Here is a 21,896-nt window from a genome sequence, read left to right as displayed (position 1 = left end):
TCTGAAATCCTATCAGTAAGGCTTTTGAGTAACTTAAAACTTTTCTAGTAGATGCTTAGAATTTCTTCCACTCTGACATTGTGTAAGCCCCTGTTGAAGTTTCATTACCTCAGTAACCACAGAAAAGCAGCCAGCCTTTTCACTGAAACCTTCTCCACAAAGGTCTGGATTCTTTTTTTTTTTTTCTTTTTCCTTGAATGCAGAGCACAGCTTGTTGTAGTTTAAATACAGGGTAGAAGGCCAAGATCACATATGGATCTGGGTGGCAGTCGTGCTAAAGACGGAGCATGAATGCGTCTTGTCTCCTGGCTACCTCTGTGCAACTCTGCACTAAATATGGAAGATAACCTGTATAATTTTCAACATAAGTAAGATATTCAGTGCTTTCTTTAGAATAGCTTATAAAAGACCAGTCCCAAAATGGGCCATTCTTGGTATTTTCCATGCTTTAAATAACTCCAGAGCTTCGTGTTTTGCTCTGGTGGGAGCTTTCCTCACTTTCTCGCTAGAAGTTGTTCCAGAAGCTCATGTGTTGCTTCAGTGACTCACCGCTGGGTTAGCAGGGCATCGTGGCATGGGCAGTCACAAGATTTCTCTATCACTCTGTCTCCTGGGTGCAGATTTCCCGGCAGAGGGACTTCAGCCCTCCCCAGAATGGTACATGTCCTCCTCGGCATGAGCATCCCCTTCCCATGTTCACCACTGAGCCCCATCAAGGTTGCTTCCAACCTGACTCCTCCTGCTACTGGTAACATAGACCAGAAGAGTTACCCAGGAACAAAAAATGTATTTTTTTTTTCCTAGCTTTTTGTCCCAGATGGTTTCACACCAGGAAACAGTGACAGTGGATGCCCCTGCTATGTAGAGAGCCTAAAATCTCCTCCTAAAAATTTTAGGCAAACCTCTGCCAGCAGCCAATACGTAGAGGTGCTGGGGACCTTTTCTTGCTGTGGGATACTGCTAGGACTCTTTAGTATTGGGAAAGATTTTAATTGTTGCCTCCCCCCCCTTTTTTTTTTTGAGTGGCCTGACCCCAAACAACTGAAATCAATGGCAAACTGAACATCAAGTGAAAAGGTTTCTGATTTGAACCCCCTGAACTCTCAGTCTAAATCCGGTCAAGTTCCACTTGCTGACGCTTGGAGAGAGGCAAAGGAAAAGACCTTTTGATACACCAGGCAATGCATTATATGTGTCTCCCTAGACACGCTCATTTTTTGTTGTTTTTTTTTTTAATTTTATTCATGCACCTATAAAATTAAGGGATTATTTTCTTTGGCACAAGATCATGCCTATTTTCAGAAGCATCCAGAGTTTCTCCAAATGCTGCAGTTACTGCTGCTGGGGGAATCAGTGCCAGGCAGCTGCTCTTCATTTTTATGGAATTTAAGAAAAGTTCATAGTGCTTAGCTGGTGTTTTATGTTTAGTAAAGCCTCTGTTTCTGCTTCAGAGCTTCATTAATCACATTATTTGTTGCTTAAGCAGCAAGGTAGCAATCAGGCAGAAATGATTGATGCTATTTGCTCATATCCTATACAAAGTTGTTGGAATATGAAAAAGATGAGAAGACTTCTCGGTCCTGAGAAAAAAAAGCTGTTACTTCTGTCTGTGCTGCGGGGGGTCCAAGGCAAGAAGCTTACCTTGGCTGAGCAAATAAGCACACAAAGCTCATCTAACAGCTTTCTTCTTTCACGGTGGTGATGGCTTTTTTTTTTTCCTCCAGCTAATGATTTTTTCGTGTGTAATCTGCACAGAGCCAGTGTGTGGTTCTGCTCCATGCTAGCAAATGGGATGCTCAGAGCCAGTAGCAGGTGCACAAACTTCTGGAGTTGATGGACTTTCATCTCAAACAGCCTGCAGTGCTTGCACTGATGTGGTAGATAAATTACTGAGAGTGTACAAGTTCAGCAAGGTGAAAGGACGAATGACATTTCCCTGTTCTCTGTTTGTGATTGTGGGCAGAATCTGCTGGGCATCAGACACCCACCACCCCAATAAAATTAAAAGATATGAAGAGGCTAGAAGTTTGATCATGTGCTTTGCCCCAGATCACACCACGACTTGTTAGAATTATCCAGTTTAGAAGACTAAAAGGCCCCAGTAAATTGCCTTCCGCAGAAAATAAAAAAAAAAAAGAAAAAGCCATGTATGACAGAATGGCAAATGGACCAGCAGGGCTGCTCTGTGCCCTGCTCTAGACAGTATGGGTCTCTCTGGTGACCTGAAGTCCATCCCTCTTTCTTCATTTTTAAATTAATTTTAATCATGTAGGTACAGCTGTTCAAACTCATGTACAGGTGGGGAGGTTTTGCTCTACACGTTTTCATTGCAGATAACTGCAGAAGGAAGAAGGCTTCACCGCACTGTGGGGATTGGGCTGAACTGTGTGTGTTGGCAGGTGGACAAGAATTATCTCTTCATTAGCAAGCTGTGAATGTTTGATCTAAACTTGTTGTGGGGCAACAGGTGTGAATTGCCTCCTGCAATTCATGTTGCGTTTTTTCCGTGTCTCCTTCCCACGCCAGATGCTATCTGGTTCATCAGCACAGCCACTTGTTTCCACCCTGTGCTTCTCGTTAGACGTAACCAAATCCGCAAGTGGGGTGTGAGGGGGAAACAACTCTTGGTCTTTCCTTAATATTCCCAAGACGGAGGTTTGCCACGTCTTTCAGTGGACGCTGACGTTGCCACCGGGTCCCTCTCTGGCTGTCTCAAGTGTGTTATGCAGTAGACAGGGCAATGAAACCATTTTACCATAAAAGCTATGGCTGCTGGAGCTGCTTCCCTGAGACAGCTGACATTTCACACTCCCTACTGAGAAAGTCTTGCTGTAATCTGCTAGATAAGGAAAGTATTTTTATTTCACCTCCCTGTCACCTCTGAATAAACTGCTTGCTAAGAATCTGGCTGTGCCACAATTGCACATTTTTCCAAGGGGAGGAGGAGCCTCTCGGTTACCACAGATGCTGGTCTTACTCCCTTACAGCTTGCTGAGTCAAGCAGATGCAGCCCAGAGATGATGTAGGTAGCATCTCAGACTTTCCAGGTTTTTCCACCCTTGCAGACCTCCCAGTTGGTCATTGTGGTTTCAGGCAAAAATAGAATTTAAGGGACTTGATTCATCCTTCAGGGAAAGAGCAGAGGAAAGACCTGGATTTTTATGTCTTTTCCATGCAGGAAGCATGGTTGATCCTATGGCTTCAGGAACTCATTACCTGAAACCCTGTGATGTATGGAATCCAGGAACTGCTTCCAACTCACAGCCCCTCACTGGGATATGGGGGTTGCTGTACTGGCGCTGTGTCAGCAGAAGCAACATTGAATAGGTCAGAGTAGAAATACCAACATGGCTTTATCTGGAAAGTCACAGAATGGACCAAACCCTCACTGAGAACCATTTGGTCACAAGATTTTGAAACCAGCAGCCTGCACTTTGGCATCTCATCCTGTAGGCGAGCAACTAAGTGTTCAGAAGCCCTGAGCACTGACTGTTGCTGTGAGCCTCACACCGAAGTTCCAGAGGCAAATGCTGGTGTTGGCCTCTTGGAGAGCTGATTGCCTTCTTGCTACCACCTTGGGGAGTCAGGACTCCTTCTGGCTGTGATGTTTTGGGCTGTGGCGCTGGCTGCTGTGGCACCTGGAGCTGGGAAACCTTGCTGGGCTGGGAAGTTACTGCGGTGCCGATTCAGAAAGGCAGATGGGGAAGATGCTAGTAGATGCCTATATTGTGACATTAGTCCAAAAGAGATTGTTTCCAGGAAGAGAGTTGATATACTTCTTTCATAACCTCAGTTATAAGCAACAAGCTTGGAATGGAGCCTGGAAAAAGTAGAGAGTCATGGGCTTTTTCATTCTTGGTTGTACACAGCCTCTTCCTCTTGGCCCCTGAGAAAGAGCAGAGCTCTGGTTTATTTTCCAGCTCATAGCCATGGCAGACTGGTCTCTGGAAACTGGATCCTTGCAGAAGAAAAATGTAGAGGGTGTTGGTTTGTTTTCTTTGCCATTTATCTTGCTGGAGAAGAGGAGGTGAAGGATTGGGAATGAGACAGGTATATCATCCCCTGATTAATGTCAATTGTCTAGGGTGTTTTGGAATGAATCAGAGTTTCCTTTGGTTATTTATATCCTAAAAGGTGTGAAGTGCTAATCTGAATTTCATCAAGCAACTTGTTGATGCTTCTCACGCAATAGATGCTTTAGCTGAAATGTCTCAGCATGAGGGAACAATCAGAGGCTCTATGGGTGTTCTGGGGGAGAGCAGTGAGTTAGGCTTAAGCCTGACGTACCAGCTGAGGAGAAGGCTGATGAAGGCAGTGGTGCACGAGTGGCTGCCTGCCTGTGCTTGACACGCTGATCTTGCACTACGGATTGATTTTCTGATCGTGTGTTTTCAGAGATACCCATGACGTCAGTCAAGTGACTTATTTTCATCTACCTCTTTCCTTGGTCTGTACTCTTGGGTTCAGTAGGGTGCCAAGGAGCAGCACGAAACTGGAGGTGACATGCTGCCTGGCCAGCACAGGGCTCCTTTGATTTCTGGTTTCAGGAGGAGGCAAAGTTGGAAGGGAAGCAGTTTCTCACCTGGAATTTCCTGTTTGGGTGCTGGGAAGGTTGTTAGGGATTCCAATCTTAATTAGGATTTTTCTGTTTCAATTAAGTTCCCTTCCAGATAAATTCGAGCCCCATACCAGGTGTGTCATAAACTCTTCCCTGCAATTCTGCTCTTTTGAAGCTTCTCACAATAACAGATTATGGACATGCAGTACAGAAACGACATTTGGATTTTCTAGTGAGAAAACGTATTTGTCCCAGACTTTTTGTTATTGCCGTTGTTACTCTTAGTAACAGTGTGTGCACTAGAAAACAGATGATTAATGGTATGGTGGGAGGGGGAGTTTTGTTTTTGTTTTTTGTTTTTAGGCAACTGAGACAAGAGCAGCTGTATCCAGTTAGAGTAAAGGTCCTTAAGAGTGGCCAGCACTGGGCACTCAGGGAAGGATAGAAGACAGTGAAAATGTTGTGACACTGGCCTCAAATGCTTGCCTAGCCTCCAGAACTGGTGGTTCTGAGGTTGGTGTCTGTGCCTGTGTGAGCCTCCACTGGATTTTTCCTCTATGAATTTGTCTGGTTGCTTTTGAACTTTCATAAAGGTTTTCCATCCACCCCTCCTTGAAAGTGTAATGATGCTCTGTGTGAAGACTTGCCACCTTGCCTTTGGTCTGCAATTGTCACCTCCTGCTTCCTCTTGTTGCCCCTCATTGTGATGTATTTATTTATTGGTGACTCACTCAAGTCCTTCAGAAGTTGAGAAGTTCTTGAAAAAACAATAATAAAAAAAAGGGGGGGCAGTGTCACTGTGTAGGTGATGCTATTTAAATTGTCCTTTCATGCAGATGATTGACATATAGGTTTCTGTGCCGTATTACTAAATGTGCACGTATATTTATGTGGGGGAAGAAGGCAGGATGGGGAGGTTGGTGGGGTGGAGGGGTCACAAGGCGATGTGGGAAAATCAAAATGCCAGGAGAAGGCTCTGCGGTCCACCTAACAAACCCGCAATGGCGTCTGCTGGGCTGAAACTGGGCAAGATCAGAGCACAAACAGGATGCTTATTTCTAATATTAAGGGCAGTTACCAATTGCAGTGATTCATTAAGAACTAGGGCAAGTCATATGTCCTGGGAAATTTTCTGAACTTGCTCAAGATGCTCAAGATCTTTTAGAAATTGAAATTAATTATGCAAAGTCATAGATTCGTGTGAATGTTGGGTTGGAAGGCAGTTTAAAAACTTACCAGTCCAACCACCTGCCATGATTATGTGTTTTTAAAATCCTCTTGAGAAGGAGAATCCCAAATTCTGAAAGGAAAATGTCCCGGAGATTGCCTATCCTTGGAGTTGGGATTTTTTTCCCCGATAGCTAGATAAACATTTTTACATGCTACAAACTAAGCCAGTGGATAGACCCTAATATAGACCTATATAAACAAATATAGAGAACTATTCATCACCTTTCTTTTTATAGATCAGCCTTTTGTACATTTGAAGGCTGTTTTCAGCTCCCCTCCCAGTTTTTTCTAGTCTATCTTGAGAAAACCCCTGCTTTCAGCCCTCCCTCTTGGGTCAGACCTTACAGAGCTCTTTTCTCTTTTTTTTTTTCCTTTTCCCCAACTCTGCTTGACTCTGTTTAGCTTGTGTTCACTTTTCCCAAAGCATAGACTCTGCATTTCTTGCTGCTCGTGTCCTGCCATGGGACTGTTAAGACTGATGCTGTTGTGAGATACGCTGTTTGCAAGAGCAGCCCACATTCTTCATTATTTGCAGTGCAGGTGTATCCTCTGTGTTTGTAAGTCCAAGACTGGGTTAAAAATACATTCTGCTAAAGAGGTATTTTTTCCTGGAGCTTGTAGAAAGGGCTCTTCTACTGAGAGATCTGTCACAGATACAGACCAAGGGGGCATGACACCTACTCAAGAACACTGACAGAATGTTCAGATGAGCAGATGTTTCGGAGGCAATAGGATGGACAAAGGCAGCATTTCCTGTTAGAGATGGTTAATTTGCTGAGGAAGCTGCATTCAGGGCCAAAAGAGCAAGAGCCAGAGTCCCGTGGGTGGTTTCCTGCGGTATTTTTACAGAGGAGATGCTGATTTAATACTTCCTGTTGTTCAGTGTTGCAGTGGGATTCTCCGATTCCCAGGGCAAGAAAGTTCATGGCACTAAGTCCTTGCTTAATGGTGTGCAGTGCAATGACCGTGTGTGCTTTGCAATGACAGCAGATATGGGAGATGCTACATGCCTGTCAATCAAATTGGAGAACACTGCTGAATTCATAAGGAGGGGTCTAGAGAGCATGGGCAGAGCTGCAGGGTATTGCTCTGGAAGCAGATGCCATTTGGGGAGCCTCCTGCCTTGCAGGGAGCTGGTTGACAGGATAAGGTCATAGCACAGGGTCTGAGCCAGCTACGCAGCACCATGAAGCTGCAACTAATGTTGAAGACAATGAGTTCCTTAGTGTTTTACTGAGTTGCCTGTGGTCACCCTTACAAGCAAATTCGCCTCCACTGGGTAACGAATTATCAGATCTAGACAGAGGAAGTCTCTCATCATTCTCCTCCTCTGAGGTAACTCAGATTCTTTGTCAATTAACTTGTTTTACAAACTAAGCGTAGGATACAAGAACAGTGGTTAAGAATCTCCTCCAAGTAGTACTCAAGTGGATGGAAACTTAATATAGGTCAGATTGCTACGCCAAATTCCAACTATCCAAACTGGGTAGCTGACTTTCAGCTTTCCTAAATCCCTTCTCAGATGTAAGCATCACTAAGCAGCTCAGCCCATGCATCTCTATTACAATCATGTCTATGGATAAAGCCACACAGAATATGTGCTCCTTCAGGCTACAGCTCTTAGATGAGCTCTCTTTAGAAAACTGGAGATGTGTTTTCCACCTTTCGTCCCTCACTGTGTTATCTCGGACTCCAAAGAGAGCTGATAGCCTGTCTTCCCCTCATCCTGGCCTCATACTTACCATAAACTGCCGATAGACTATAGCAGAGCAGTCCGTAAGTGTGCTGTGACTCTGCAGCAGGGTCATCATTCTTTGCCATCACAAAAGAGCAAAAGTGATAGGTTGTCTGATACCATTTGCTCTTAATACATCTACCGCCTTGTAGTATTGATTTTGAACAGCTTTACATATAGCCTTTTTATTCTGTTTGCATTTGGTTTTAGCAGAGTTAAAGAGTTCTAGTTAGAAAGTATAGAATTTCAACTGTCCTGTCCTTTTTCCTTTCCTTTCCTTTCCTTTCCTTTCCTTTCCTTTCCCTTTCCCTATCTCTTTCCCTTCCCTTTCTGGTCCCGTCCCGTCCCGTCCTGTCCTGTAGTGGAGTTAAAGTTCATTTGTTTATGGCTGACAGCATTTTGTCAGCCTTCCAAGCAGCAAGTAATGCTTGGCAGGGTGATGCTGAGACTGCGTGGGCCAAAAATTATAAATACCTTGAAATTAAGGTTGTATGCTCCCAATTTCAGTTTTTATAGGGGAAAAAGTATTGCTTCATGTTACAGAAGGAAAGTGGAAGAAGTGGAGAAAATCCAGTATTTCAAGCAAGGTTTGATCCAAGAAAGGAATCCAAACAAGTGCTGTCAGCTTGTGGCCTCTACAGACAGAGGCAATTCCGTAAGAGGACGTGAGCTCTGCAACGTACTCCGGTGTCTGGGGACTTGGCTCTGATGATGCTGGAGTACGGGAAGAAGGGGCCAGTGATAACTTGAAGATGCTGTTTCCAAAATGAGGAAGCATCCTTACAAAGAGGGATTAGATGACAAGGGCCCTTCACTCTCATTAGGTAAAGACTGAGGGAGGAGATGGACAGGAATGGGTGTCCTCCATGGATGTTCTCCGAGGGTGCTGGCAAGTCATGGAGAGGAGGGTGCATGCAGGAGGTCCGGTCTGGAGGGTGGTTTTCCTGTAAATTCTGGCTTGCAATGAAACCTAGGGGGGAAGAGGGCACTTGTGGGTGTGACATGTAGCCTGGGTTGTTTTGGGACACTCCAGTGTCATGCTGGAGTGTCGACTACCTGGATTTAACCCTTGCATGTAAACCACCAAAGTTCTCACCAAGTGCACGCCTGTGCTCCACGGTGTTTCAGTGCCTTGCTTGTAAAATGAGGCTTGTAGCCGTAGATAAATTCATTATATTTGGAAAGTCTTATAATACATACCTATTAAAAAACGGCAGATACAAACCTGCATAAAATTCTGGGTGAGAACTGTTGGAAAGAATTTTTAGTAGGAGATGAACAGTGATTTAGGGGAGAGGTGATAGTACGGATTATGGAAGAGTTGAACTGGTAAGTTCCTGCTTTGTTGATTGAAAAAAGATCCTGGGGAAAAAAACCCGAACACAGTAAATTTCTATCAGGAGCTGGCCACCAACGTTTAAATACCCACTTTGGTTTTGCCCTATGGTGTGCGATAGCAACCCCATTCAGCAGTATGTTCTAATTAACGTGTCAGTTCCCTCCTCTGGAACACAGAGATGAAAGGTTTTTACAAAATGCTTCCTTCCCACATGGACAGTTATTCCTAGTATTATTTTTGGAACTGGGGTTACCAGAAGTTTTCCAGGAAGAAAATTGCAAATCTCAGTGCTCCGCAGGCCATCTGCTTAATTTCTTCTTTATTTTTTATACATGAGACATTTTGGAGCCTGTATGTAATCAGACAGTTGTGTTGACTGATTCTGGCGTGTTGCAGAGCAAACACCTTGTAGCCTGGACCAGATGGGGGAGGCTAATGAGGTGTCTGTAACCAGAGTGTGAAAACCTGAAGCTACAGCAAAAGTTTGGAATTTGATACCTCTTGAGGTAATGGAAATTAGTGCTTTAGGCGGAAGAGAGAGTGCAGATTTGGGGAAAAGTGCTATTAAAGGCAATGAAGCAGTACATGAATTAGGAATGAGGGATGTTGCTTTGAGAGTTGAAGGCTGGCTAGAAAGGGAGGTCCCTGGAGAAGCTCTCATGGTGCTTCTTTATATTTGATTATTTCGACTGCTGAGAAAACACAGCTTGCAAACATGTAATTTAAATCCATAGTCTGCTTTCACCTGGAGCATGCTTTCATATCTTGCACCAAGAGCCTGAGCAATGCTTATGAGGATTGCGATCTGAGTCTCTGCGCAGGGTCTGGAGCAATGAAGTGGGTGCTGGTTATGGGCCATGAGAGGTGACACACAGCGACTTCTCCCTGCTAGTCACATGTCGATGGAAATGGGAATGGTTAGAAAAAGAGACTCTTTTGGAAGCTGCCAAGTGTTGCTGGAATTTTTTCTGCCTTGGCAGCAGCAAGAAAACTCAACTTTCCAGCTGTGTGCAGTCCCCTCAGACCACTATTACTCGTTTTGATGTGCTTTATCCTTGTCCTGGGCTGGGATGGAGTTAATTTTCTTCCTAGTAGCAGGCATAGTGCTGTGTTTTGGATTTAGTAGGAGAAGAATGCTGATAACACACTGATGTTTTAGTTGTTGCTAAGTACTGCTTGTGCTAGCCAAGGACTTTTCAGCTTCCCATGCTCTGCCAGGTGCACAAGAAACTGGGAGGGGGCACAGCCAGAATAGTTGATCCAAACTGACCCAAGGGCTATTCCATACCATATGATGTCATGCTCAGTATATAAACTGAGGGGGATTGGCCGGGGGGAGCGACCGCTGCTTGGAAACTGTCTGGGTATCAGTCAGCGGGTGGTGAGCAATTGCATTGTGCATCACTTGCTTTGTATATTATTATTATTATTATTATCATCATCATCTTCATTATTATATTATTATTATCATTACTATTTTACTTTATTTCAATTATTAAACTGTTCTTATCTCAACCCAGGAGTTCTCTCACTCTTACTCCTCCGATTCTCTCCCCCATCCCACCAGGGCAGGGGGAGTGAGCGAGCGGCTGCATGGTGCTTAGTTGCTGGCTGGGGCTAAACCACGACAGTCCTCCAGCCCTGTTACTCATGTGTAGAACTGTTGGTGACCGTATATTTCTCTTCACTTGATCTTTTGACATCTCCCTTGGAGTGTGACAGCCTGTTGGGCTGCAGAAGTGGCAAGGGCAGAAATAGCTGGTCTCATAGCTGGAGATGTGGCTCTGCCTTCACCTTGCTGGTAATGGATCCTTGAAATGCACATAGTGGGGCATGTCCCACCCACCCCTGGATAGCTGGGAGTCTGCACACCATCATTTCAGAGATAAGGCACGCCCTCCATGCTCCCAGTGCCCATTGCCTCCTTGGGAACCAAATCCAAGGAGCGGTACCAGACGGGTACTAGATGGGGCAACCTGTGGAGCACAGGACATGCAGTGCATGCTGTTGCCCACGTTGGTGGAACCAGGGCTACCCAGTGAAGTGACTTTTAATCTAGAACTTGCTATTTGGTGGTTTTAGTAATTTCAGGCTGTAAAGCCCTCCCCATTCCCTGGGGTAGGATTCCTGCCCTGGCAGCTGTGCTCTCAGCATAACACGGGTGTTGTGGGCTGGACTGGGAAGAAGCCTCTTGGGGCTGTCCTGGGGCTGCCAAACTCCCTTCAGGTGTGCAAAACTGCATTTAATTTTGAATGCAAAATTTTTATGGTGGCATTCTTCCAAAATAGCAAGGAATGTTTTACCACCCCTTGGAAATACAGGGAAAGCCCACATAGCTTGGTGTATCTTGCGAGCACCCAGGCGTTGCATGTGTTGCCACTACCTAGACAGATAGGAATTACTAATTTTAAGTTATCCTTCTTAGTTTAGGGCTTTTGCTTTCCTTTGGGACAGGGCTCTTCATTCATCTTCCTTTGGGAAACTCTGTATGTTTGTTTTCCTCTTGCCTGTTTGGCATGTTGAAGCAAAATGATGTGATTGACCTTTAGGGTTATGGCTGAAACCTAGTTTCTGATCTTCATTAATCTAGGATATCTGCAGGAAAATCTTGGAAGCACTATAGATATTACAGATGAAAGCAGAAGCTGAATGGCTTGAAGAGGTTCAGCACTTCGGAAATTGTAAATATTCAGCTGAGAGAGAAGTGGAGCATATGTGTGTGATGGATTTACTGGCCGTCGTTGGCAACCTTTGCCCTTATTGAAGCAGAGGAGCAACAGCCATTACTTTTTTTTTTAAAAAACAGGAAATAGTTTTAAATTTTGCTTGCGGCTTCCCTGAACACATAGATTAGATGGCTTTGCTCTTACATCCCAGTGAAAGTCAAAAGCATGGAGAGGAGGCAAAGGAGACACAGAGCAGTGGTGCTGCCTGCGGACCTGTGCTGCTTCCCAGGGCATCACAGCCAGAGCCGCCGTGGTGCCTCGGACACTGTCCTTCAGGCATTGCTTACTTTGCAGCTGCTGAATGCTGTCTGTGTGAGGGTTGCTCAGCATTTTTCTCAGGAATTTTGTAAGATGTTTTCAGCACCACGTGGATCGTGAAGTCTCTGGCTCCCACTGGAAAGCTGGGTGCAATTCCCTGCCGGTGTGAGTCCTCCCCTTCCCCCTGATCTGCTAGGTCCCTCCTGAGGAGTTTCTGAGGACCAATCTCTGAATTCAGCTCCAAATGACTTGGGAAGGAAAGCCTCTCTCCTGCGCGATCTGCTGTGATAAACGTCAGCCCAGAGCCTGTGGAACAGACCGGTAAATCCTCCAAGCCTGTGCTGAAAGGGACCATGGCATGTAACTCGTTTTTGGTGGCTGGGTTTGTACAACACTAAATATTCAGCGAGGCTGTTCCTGTTACGTCTCCCAGGCTCTGGTTTAACCATCAGACAAACTCCTGCTCCTTGCAGCATCCCTGCCTGCTCACCCTGCCCCTGAGGAAGTCAAGGCTCTAATGGAAGGAAGCCACTGCAATTCACTCAAAGGCATGGGGTAATTAGTGACAAGGCTGTTTACATATCAAGTTCCCTCTTTCTGACCCAGTGATTTGGCACTTTGAACACAGCTGCTGGTTTAGTGCTGAAGCCAGCCTTTTCCCAAGGAACAGAAAGCTTGGCTGTGAGACAACCGCTTAAAAATGTGTTGCCTAATTGCTGTTGCTTAATTAAATGAAAGAGCATGCCAGCTCTGCATTCTGGCTGTGCTAGGAAAGGGAGGCAAAGGGAAGGGAGACAAGCAAAGCTGGGAGGAGGAAAGCTCAGAGGAAGCCTGGAGCAAAGTGGTTTTGTGCAGGACTTAATGGTCTGCCAAATGCTGCTGAACTTTTTCACTGGGCTGCAAAAGCTGTTACAAATTTTTCTTTCTCCTGTCCTTTCTTTTCTTCCCCACACAGAGCCAACTCCGAGAGTCAGCAGCTTGGTATGGTACAGATTGCGAGGGAAGGCATTGGGCTTAACAAGTCCTGGAGATTTGTTTCTAGCTCTCGGCGTGGTTGCTTTGAGCATGAGGAAAGTGGGTGTCCTGTGGCAGCCAGCACCTGGGCCAGCAAGTCAGTGTGGAGCAGTGTGGCACTATGCAGGGTTACCTGCATGGGTCTGGAAACAATACAGCTGTGTTTGCATACTGCTGTGCCCTCAGCTGAGAAATGCTCCAGGCAGGACTTAACTTGTTTCAGCACAGCATCCTGGAAATGTGCTTATTTTGTCCCAGTTGTGTTGCTTAGATGTCTGGACTGAGCAGTAGTCCCACTGCTTCCAGGTCTGTGGTTAGTGTGTGTTACATACAGTCAGGTGTCTCTGCACCCATGGATGGACGTGCCTGGTACTTCACCATTTTGACTCTTAGGCTCTAATTTCATAGGATTTTTTGGTTGGTTGGTTGGTTGGGTTTGTTTTTTGGGTGTTTTGGTAGTGTTTTACTACCCTGTGCTACTGGACTTTGAGGTCTAGAGGTAGGAAAGGCTTGCACAGTCTTGGTCTCTTCGCTGCCTGCGGTGGGGTCCTCTTCTGGGAAGCTGGAGGCTGAGCAACACTGGCCTGGCTACGCTTGCTAGTGGGAAGTGCAAACAGGAAGGTGTTGATGTTCAAACTCAGTAGCCAGCTCCCAGTCAACTTGTTTATAGCATTAACTGTCTGCTGCAATGGAAAGGCCATGTTCAAGCAGAATATCCATATGTGGGTCTGGGATGACGGTGAAGTGAGTGAGGGTATGAATGAGTGGGTGTATTCTTTCGTTGCCTGGAGAGGAGTATGTACAGCTACTACACTTCGAGTCCAGAGAACAGTTTAGATCCATCTGCAGAAATGCACTGAGCCTCTCCAGTGGTTAAATGGCTGTTCAGACTTGGAAGGAAGGACTAGAACATAAGATCAAAGGTAGACAGACGAGGCTGTGGGTCTCTGCCATCTGCTAAATGCATTGCAGGTAGCGGGGTTGGCTGTGCTGCAACTTTAAATTCCCAATGCCTCTCGTAGGGGAGAATTCCCATTGCCTGCATTATATTGCAGCCCAAGTACGCTGGCTGTGCTGTGCCGCAATAGGGTTTAATTATTTTTCCAGGCCAGCTTTTAATCCACTTATTTTTCCGTAGGCCTGTTTGAACATAAATGAATGTAATTAAATGTGTTTCCCAGTTGGACAAAGGCAAGGGAGAGGAAGGCAGCTGGCCTGCAAGGAGGCACAAAGGCTTTGAAACAAGCTACTGTGAGGTGCTCTGATGCTCTTTCTGGAGTTAGTGAGTATCTAGTGAAGATGCCAGGGAAAATGTGGCTTATACCCATGGGAATTGCCTTGATCAGAATCCTTGTGTTTATTGCGGAAGCGTATGGGACTCAGCAGGGGAAGCGGTGAGAAAATTAATGTCTCTGGGATCTCAGTTATTGCTATTGCATGTACATGGGCGTGTGTACATGTCGTGCTATTGCTGTAGATCTGTTGCAGTTGTATCACCTGATGAGGTGCTGAGCAAAGAGCTCTTAAGGTCAACGGACATTGGTGTCATTCAGTGTTTCACAGGATTTGACCCACATGAGTAAGCTAATGAGATACCTCAGTGTGTGTGTGTGTTATCACTCCAGGACACTGCTTGCTTATGAAGCATGGTCACCAAACTCCTAAAGGACACTGCCAGGTCACAGAGACACAATGAGGTGAAAAAGACTAGGTTTCTTCTCAATTATTTTCTCACCCCATCTTTTTGCCATTCCAGTTAAACAACAACTGAGCCTTCAAATTAGAGGGCTGTAGTAGAGTCATGTTCCTTGGTGCATGCAAGAATGGATGTGCACCTGCATCTGAGCACAAGGAAGAGGCATAATCCCACCTTGGTCTTTTCCAAGAACCCAGCAGTTAGCAGATTTGCAGGACAGAGGAGAATCTGCCATGGCCAAAAATAATTCCTCCTCTGTGACCAACCGGCAGTGGGTGTCTGGCTGGCCATCACATCATCACTCACACCACTGTTTGGCTTGAAACCTGGAAGGTGGATATGCTATCAGGTGTTTTAAGGATACTTTTTGAAACTTGAGGGTACTTTCTGTATCCTGTCAGTGGGTTCAGCCTAAGCTGAACATCCCTTTACCTGCCGTCTCCTTTAGGATGTGCTAGGGAATATGTCTTTTGGTAATGCAGAAGTTGCACACCATGCAAGGTCCTCTGTGTTTCCACAGGAGTTTTCAGGGGTGTGAGAGGGAAGGAGCTGTGGTTATGCCTTCCCAGGCAATGTGGTTTAGGTCTGTTCTTCTGCTAGTTATTACAAAATAGTCAAATCTGCTTGCTTCCACCAAGAAAAGGAAACCTCTTGGAAGTGCTGCTTCGCAACTGCTGCTTGCCTTCATGTGGGGGGGGGATTGAAAAAATTGTGGGTAGGTTGCGAGTTTGTTATTGATGTGTGATGCAGGAGGACCCAATCAAGATGTGAAAGGGAGCATCTAGGTATGAACACAGGTCAATTTTAATTCTCATGCTGCTATGAAGGCAATTCTTCATTTCTTGTTGAAGTGTGGGGTACATTGAACTGGACCAGTGGCAATTCCCTCTAGTCCTTTGACTGATGCGACAGTGGAGCCCGGTGCCTGCCTGTGATCAGATATAAACCTGAAGCCCACTACATGGACCTAGGAAAAGGAGTCCCAGAATATCTATCTGTGCAGCTGGAGTTGCTTGAAAGTACCTCCTGGAACTGAATCTTTGGTTTGTTTGCCCATCATTTTAGGAGGTGAAGTGGGATGTAGTTTCAGTGCCTGAGTTTAGTACTTTTGCAATAAGACTGTGACGATTTTTTGATGAAAATCCTCTGGAAGCTTTAAAGGGAAAAAGCTAAAACTTACCATCAAATCTTCTCCCCAGAGCTAGGTTTCTCCCTGCAGTGTCCTCCAGCACGTTCCCACTCAGGATGGCACCAGATCAGTTTGACACTCAGGGAGGCTCAGGGTGCTGCTGGGACCAGGTCAGTGGCCAGCCTGTGCATGGGGAACGTGGCATGGGCTCAGGTTCAGGTACTAGAAGAGAAGGTAGCCTGAAAGTTAAGGGTTAAATAAGCTGTTGATACTGCTAGAGTTGTTGGCCACTGCTGGCTAGTGGAAGATGATACATGTGTCTTAAGCTGTGCATTTCTTTCTCTTTTCATGCAGCCAACACTAAACATGCACACTGAAGAAGCAGTGTAAAGGTATTTCTCAGGCTGCAGAGGACCAGTTTTGTTTCAGCTGGTGGCCAGCAGCTCCTGGGGTCTCTAGCATCTCCCATCAGTGGAGCTGGGAGAAGGGGCAGGAGCAATGCTTCTCAGTTTTTGGTGACGTGGGGTGCAGCTGGCTTGGTCCATCCCTCCTCGCGGTAGCTCAGCGGGGACAGAAGCCGCGCTCAAAGCAGTTTGCTCACCGCCGTGGTGACAGCAGCAACATCAGTGCTGTGCGCGGAGTTGGAGCACAGCTGCTCTGAGCAGGTGAAAGATGAGAAAGCTCCTGCTGTGGCCTCCCCAGGCCTCTCAGCATGAATCCCGGAGCTGCTGCCTCAAAGCAGCAAGGGGGGAGGAGGGCAGGGGACAGAGGGAGTGGGGAAGCCATGGGCCTACGAGCTGGGGTGGGGTGGACTCAGAGCCATCCTGTTGCCTTGGTGGGAGCAGCAGGGCAGAGAGGGGAGTCAGTATTTCCAGTCTTGGCTTTTACACTTTATTACTGCTGCTTTCAGCAGACTTGTTTGGCAGGAGGAGCTGTAGGGGGGCTGCAAACAATGGCTGCTCACATTTTCCAGCTGTTAGATACTTAATGACATTAACTCCCCAGCCCTCCCCCCCCCTTTTTTTTTTCTCTTTGGCACAGCCAGCTGAAGTGGTGCCAGCAGTCAGCTCGACCCAAATCCTGGCCCCAATTGCTACCATTCACCTCCCAGGAAACTGCTCTGCTGGGCTGCCCTCCAGCAGCAAAGGGGCTGTTTTCTCGTAGGAAGCAAAGTGCCGAGTAGCTGAGGTGGGATGGGGGTCCCTGGTCTTTCCCTTCCCTTGAGAAGCTGTAAATGTACATTAACTAGATGGATGTGTGGGAGGGAAGTGTCTCCTTGAGAGCAAGGAAATAATTCATTTTGTGTATGGAAAAGGCATCTGTTCTCTGCACAGGCTACTGAAAGCAGCAAAAGCCACCCAGTCTTAGCATCCCAGAGAAGGGGAGGGCTCAGGGGTTTGCAAACTCCATCATCCTGCTCACCCACAGCCACCAGTGTCCCTGCCTTTGGCCCTTTGTAACCCCCTTCCTGCAAAGGCTGGCAGATTTGCGTTGTTCATGCCCTGAGCCTTCCCACACCATCCCAGCCCCTGCGTCGGTCGCTGGGCTGCTGGCTCAATAGAGCTCTAAGCAGGCTGAGGTTTGAGCCTTGCAACCTGGGTGTTTCCAGTCGCTTTCTTGAGCCCTGCTGGTGCTAGTTTTGGGTGGAAGGGCAGCTGAGCTCAGGAGCGTGTTAAGCCCTGCTGCAGCTCAGTTTGTTCCATTATTCTTGTGAATTAGCAGACAATTTATATGCAGCCTTTCCTGGGGGTAAGGGTGATGGGGGAGGAGACACAGCACAGAGAGGAGAAAGGAAAAGTACCTTTGGACTCTATCCAGCTCTTTGAATTCTGGAGCTGAGATGTATCGTACCACCTCTAAACTGATCCTTTATGCCTAGCTTTGACTCTAGGCAGACAGTTTGCCCTTGTTATGATGCATGCATTGTATATAAGTGCATATAGGTCTATACAAACGTTGTACACAGTTTGCATGCTGTTGCAACATGCCTGCTGCTGTCTATGAGTACGCTTGTGTGTTTAGATGGTAAGAGCTCAGTGCTTTCAGGAAGCTCTGGGCTGGGAACATCATCCTGAAGATTTACAGAGCCCATATCCCCCACTGCAGGGTACCTGCTAGGTATGTGCTCTCATATGCATGCTGCTTCCCTCCCATTGTGTGCTCTGGGATTTGTACAGGATCTGCAGGGGGGAAAAAAAAAAAAAGTTAATTTAGGAACACTCTAGACAGTTCCAATAAGTTGCTTCAATGAATTCTTTGGTATTCCTGCTTTTATTTATTTTTGCTGCCATAGCAGCAGGGAGTCACAAAAGGTCAGTGCTTTAGTTTGTTAATCAGTGTAAAGGCACGTTTCCAAACCCTCCCTGCCCCAGAGAGCCCAGGCTCTGTCCAGGCTGTGGGGCAGGTGGGGTGCAATGGACCCCAGCGCAGGAGAGCCAAGGCATTGAAGTCTGGCAAAGTCTAAGCTGTCATCCTGTGTAGCAGCAAGGAGATGTCCTCTGCAGGTTTTGATTTAGGAGCTGAGAGCCTACGGGTCAGACTCTTGAGCCACAATTCAATATTGGGGTTAAACGCCAGCTAAAAGCATTTTTGCTCCCCTTTGCGCTGAAGAAAGTGCACTTTAATGGTTCTCGGAGGTGGAAGGTGGGGATGTCCTTCCTCCAGCGCACCAGAGTGGGCGAGAGGACCATCCGGCTCACGTTTCCCAGGGGCTTGCTGTAGCTTGGAGGAGACACTTGCCAATTTACCAGCAACACTTTACAAAGGAGCGTGGGAGGATTCCCATGGGGTGGCGAGTAGGAGTTGATAGCTTGTACCTCACAGACCTCCCGATGTGCAAGAGAAAAACTCGACTATTAAGGGCACTTGAAGGCTGTCGTTTCTGCAGACACCACATTATTCCAGTCCACTTCACCTGCGGCTTCTCCTTTTTGCACCGTTTCATTTTCTGCTTGACTGCCAATGAAAGCAATATGCTATTTTGATATTATTAGTGGTAGAAAGGCCTAATCAGACCTTTTCTTTCCTTGACAATATCTGCCCTGCCTGCCTGGGAGCTGATCCAGCCTGCCCGGCTGGTCATGCAGTGGGATTTCCCAAGGGCTGAGGCACAGCATCCTCCTCCTGTTCCCACTTACCAGGCACGGAAGGCTGTGGGAAAAAGTGAGCCTGACTTTGTCATCCTCCTTGCTCTGAACTGACACCTCCCTGCGTTATTAACTTGGCTATCAGATCTCAGCTGTGGGCTCAAACTTGGGAAAGAAGGTTTTTGGGCAAAGTGTGTGTGTGGGACAGGATATAATGGATTTTCCTATAGGAGGTGTCCTGGATCACGGACATTAGCACAGGAAGAGGGGTCAGGTTTGCTGTGGTTATAACTGCTCTGGGATGTGTATCCTGTAATGGCTGTGAACCCCAAAAGCAAGGCTCTGCTTACTCCATCAGCTCAGAGCTGGTCCAGGCCCATTCCCGTGGCCAAACCCGCTTTCTCCTCAGCTCACAGATTCAACCCAGGTGATTTGTCTCCATTTCCCAGCAGTCCCAATAACAGATTTTTACCTTAAAAGTTGGCTGTGAGAATTAATAGGAGAGGTTCTGTGCTGGAACCTCTGGCTGCAGATGCTTAGAGGTGCAATTAGCTTGTTGTGGTTTCTTTTGCATGTTAAACTAGAAGTTATACTGGCAAATGCTGGAGTTCCAGATTTATGTGGGGAGCTGGCGCAGGTGAGGAGACGCAGCACTTCCCCAACCAGGGCTGAGCTTGCTCTGTGCATCGTCCTCGCTGGCACTGAGCTGAAGCGACCAAGTCCTGCTGGAAGAGCTCCTAGGGCTTACCAGCACGTGTCCTGGCACTGTGCGTACCACAGCTGTGCTGCTGTGGGTGGCATCATGCTCGGCGCCAACTGCAGCCTCGGGCACTGCTCTCAGCTCTGTCCTCACTGAGCTGGTGGACATGGCTGGCTGGGTCCTAGCACAGTGGACTCTTGGGTCAGTATGATGACTCTAAGTCCAAGTCACTGGGACTTACTTTTTTGCTAATCTTTATTAATAGCACATTATATGTTTAACCTGCCTAAGCAGACATCAGCCTGAGGGACCAGAAAAATAGGGTCTGCTTTAAACCAACACAAGGCAGGAAATTATCTTACAAGTCTAATGCCAGCCTGAACCAGCATCACCATGCCTCCGGCTTGCTTCACAGCAATATGATTTATGGGCAGGGCACTCGTCCTAGTTTCAGATTTCTTCCATCAGTATTTATGAGCTGTGCTTCACACTGATTTGCTGTACCTCTGACCCCTTCTTGCCAGCTAAATGCATGCTTGGGTTTTGTCAGGGTCATTCATTACAGTGCTCATAGTACAGTAAGAGAAATACAGATTTCTCCCTAGGAAACTTATGAAGTTCCCCTCTCCCCCTCTGCAGATGTGATATAACTAAGTAAGCTGTGGAGGTAACCCTTGGCCACAGAGGGCAGAAGGTGTGTAGGGGCCCTCCTGACCCTGCCTGTCTGTGGTGATGCTCAGAGGCAGCCATCCCTTCCTCGGGAGGGTCCCTGCGCTGAAGAAGTCGGGAGCATGAGCTAGAGGGGAGCAGAGCCACTGGCTGAGCACCACCCTGTCTGCTTCTGTGTGCCTGTGTCTGTGCTGCTGCGGGAGAGCCAGCCCAGCTAGCGCAGCAGCTAGCTGTGTAGCCAATATGTAGAGAAACAGCTGGATTTAATCTTCCAAATTGAGAGAGGGCTTGGGGAGTGGCTCTGAAGGGACAGGCAAACCTGGAGCATCTGTGTTTTGGGCCACTTGACCTATGGTTGTATTTTGAGTCCCCCTTAGCTCTAGGAGATTTGCCATTGACTGTAGAGGTTCTGAGTCTTTATGCTTTCCTGCACCTGTATGTGGACTCAAAACCATTCAGCCTTACATATAGTGGTGGGGGAAATATTTGGGGCATGTTTTACTTCTAATGTTCTACGGCAGAGGGTAGTGAGGGAAACCCGCCCCGCACTGGCGTGGTTAGCAGGACCCTATAGAGGATGTTGTAATGTCTGTACAGTGCATCGGCTTGCATGCTGTGTGCCAAACAGCAGCACGGACGCAGTCATCACTGCACAAGAGCAGGTGGTGAAATGCTGAAAAGGGTGTTTCACTCACGTAGAAGAAAAGGTCGCTTGGCCAGAGCCTGTGTCTGTGTTGGTGCAGCACCATGCCGTGCTCTGACACCTCTCATGCTTTGCACACACTTTCCCCTTTTTCCCTGCTGCACCCAGGCAAAGAGAGCTGAGGAGGATTTTCTTTCATTTTGTTTCACCAGCTTTCTAATTTAAGTCTCCCTGTTGCTTCCTTGCTCCAAAACTACTTCTTTGGCAGGGCTGGGAGGGTGAGTCACAGCCATGGCCTGGGATCCTGCCTCCCGCTTTGGCCGGCAGCGCTGCGGCTGGTTCAGAGCAGACCTGCTGGTGATGCTTGTGTGCACCTGCTTGCTGCAGGGGATGGAAACACTAACCTGGAGCAGGGAGAAGGCTTTGCTGGTGCAAGGAAATGAATAGATTAACAAGCAAAAATGCCTACTCTGATGTATGAGCCCAGACCATTTCCTAATGTGTTGCTTTTAAGGGAGAGGGTTGTGTACGCTCACTTGGTAACTCCAGCAAACTTCTCCCAAAGGCAGGATCACTCCGAAAAGCAACACCATGTGGGAGATGCATCTACACAGAGGCTGTCCCTAACATCATGGGCCAGCAGACAAAACCAGATTGTAAACAAAGCTGTTCCTTGGAGATGGAACGGGTTTTACAGAATTTGGGCTGAATAAGGGTAGTCTTTCCATGAGGCTCGTAGGGAACTTGGGTTTTGTTCTTTCTGCTGATAGTTGACTATGTGCCTTGTGCCGAACCCACTGCTGGAAGCAGAAACGCAGTGCCAGTTGGCAGCGCTATGAAATCCAAAGTTTCCTGGAAATATCCCTCCTGGTTTCCAGCATGGCAGGACCCTGTGGGCCAGTCCTCACGGATTTGGCTCCTGCATTGCACTGCTGGAGAAAAGCAGAGAAAGTAAGCATGCAGACCCTTAGAAAAACAGCTGGGCGATTGCGTTGGTGAAAATACAAGCGTCTGCTTCTGACAAGAAAGAGAGGGAGAGCAGCAGGAGGGAGGAATGTTTTGTTTCTGGTGCGTAATGTTAAAAGTAAGCAAAAAGCCCCTCTTAAGGATAAA

At 47.0% G+C, this 21,896-nt stretch overlaps 1 protein-coding gene across 1 annotated transcript in view; it reads left to right on the top strand.

Moving 5' to 3' along the window:
- P3H2 (prolyl 3-hydroxylase 2) overlaps positions 1-21,896 on the top strand; it is a 74,939-nt gene that overhangs the window by 18,472 nt on the left and 34,571 nt on the right. The gene's annotated exons all lie outside the window — the stretch shown is intronic.

The sequence above is a fragment of the Pelecanus crispus genome, chromosome 9, assembly GCF_030463565.1.
Source record: "Pelecanus crispus isolate bPelCri1 chromosome 9, bPelCri1.pri, whole genome shotgun sequence".
NCBI classification, from domain to species: domain Eukaryota; kingdom Metazoa; phylum Chordata; class Aves; order Pelecaniformes; family Pelecanidae; genus Pelecanus; species Pelecanus crispus.
Note: the sequence above shows the minus strand (reverse complement) of the source record. Positions and strands in the feature narration are given on the sequence as shown.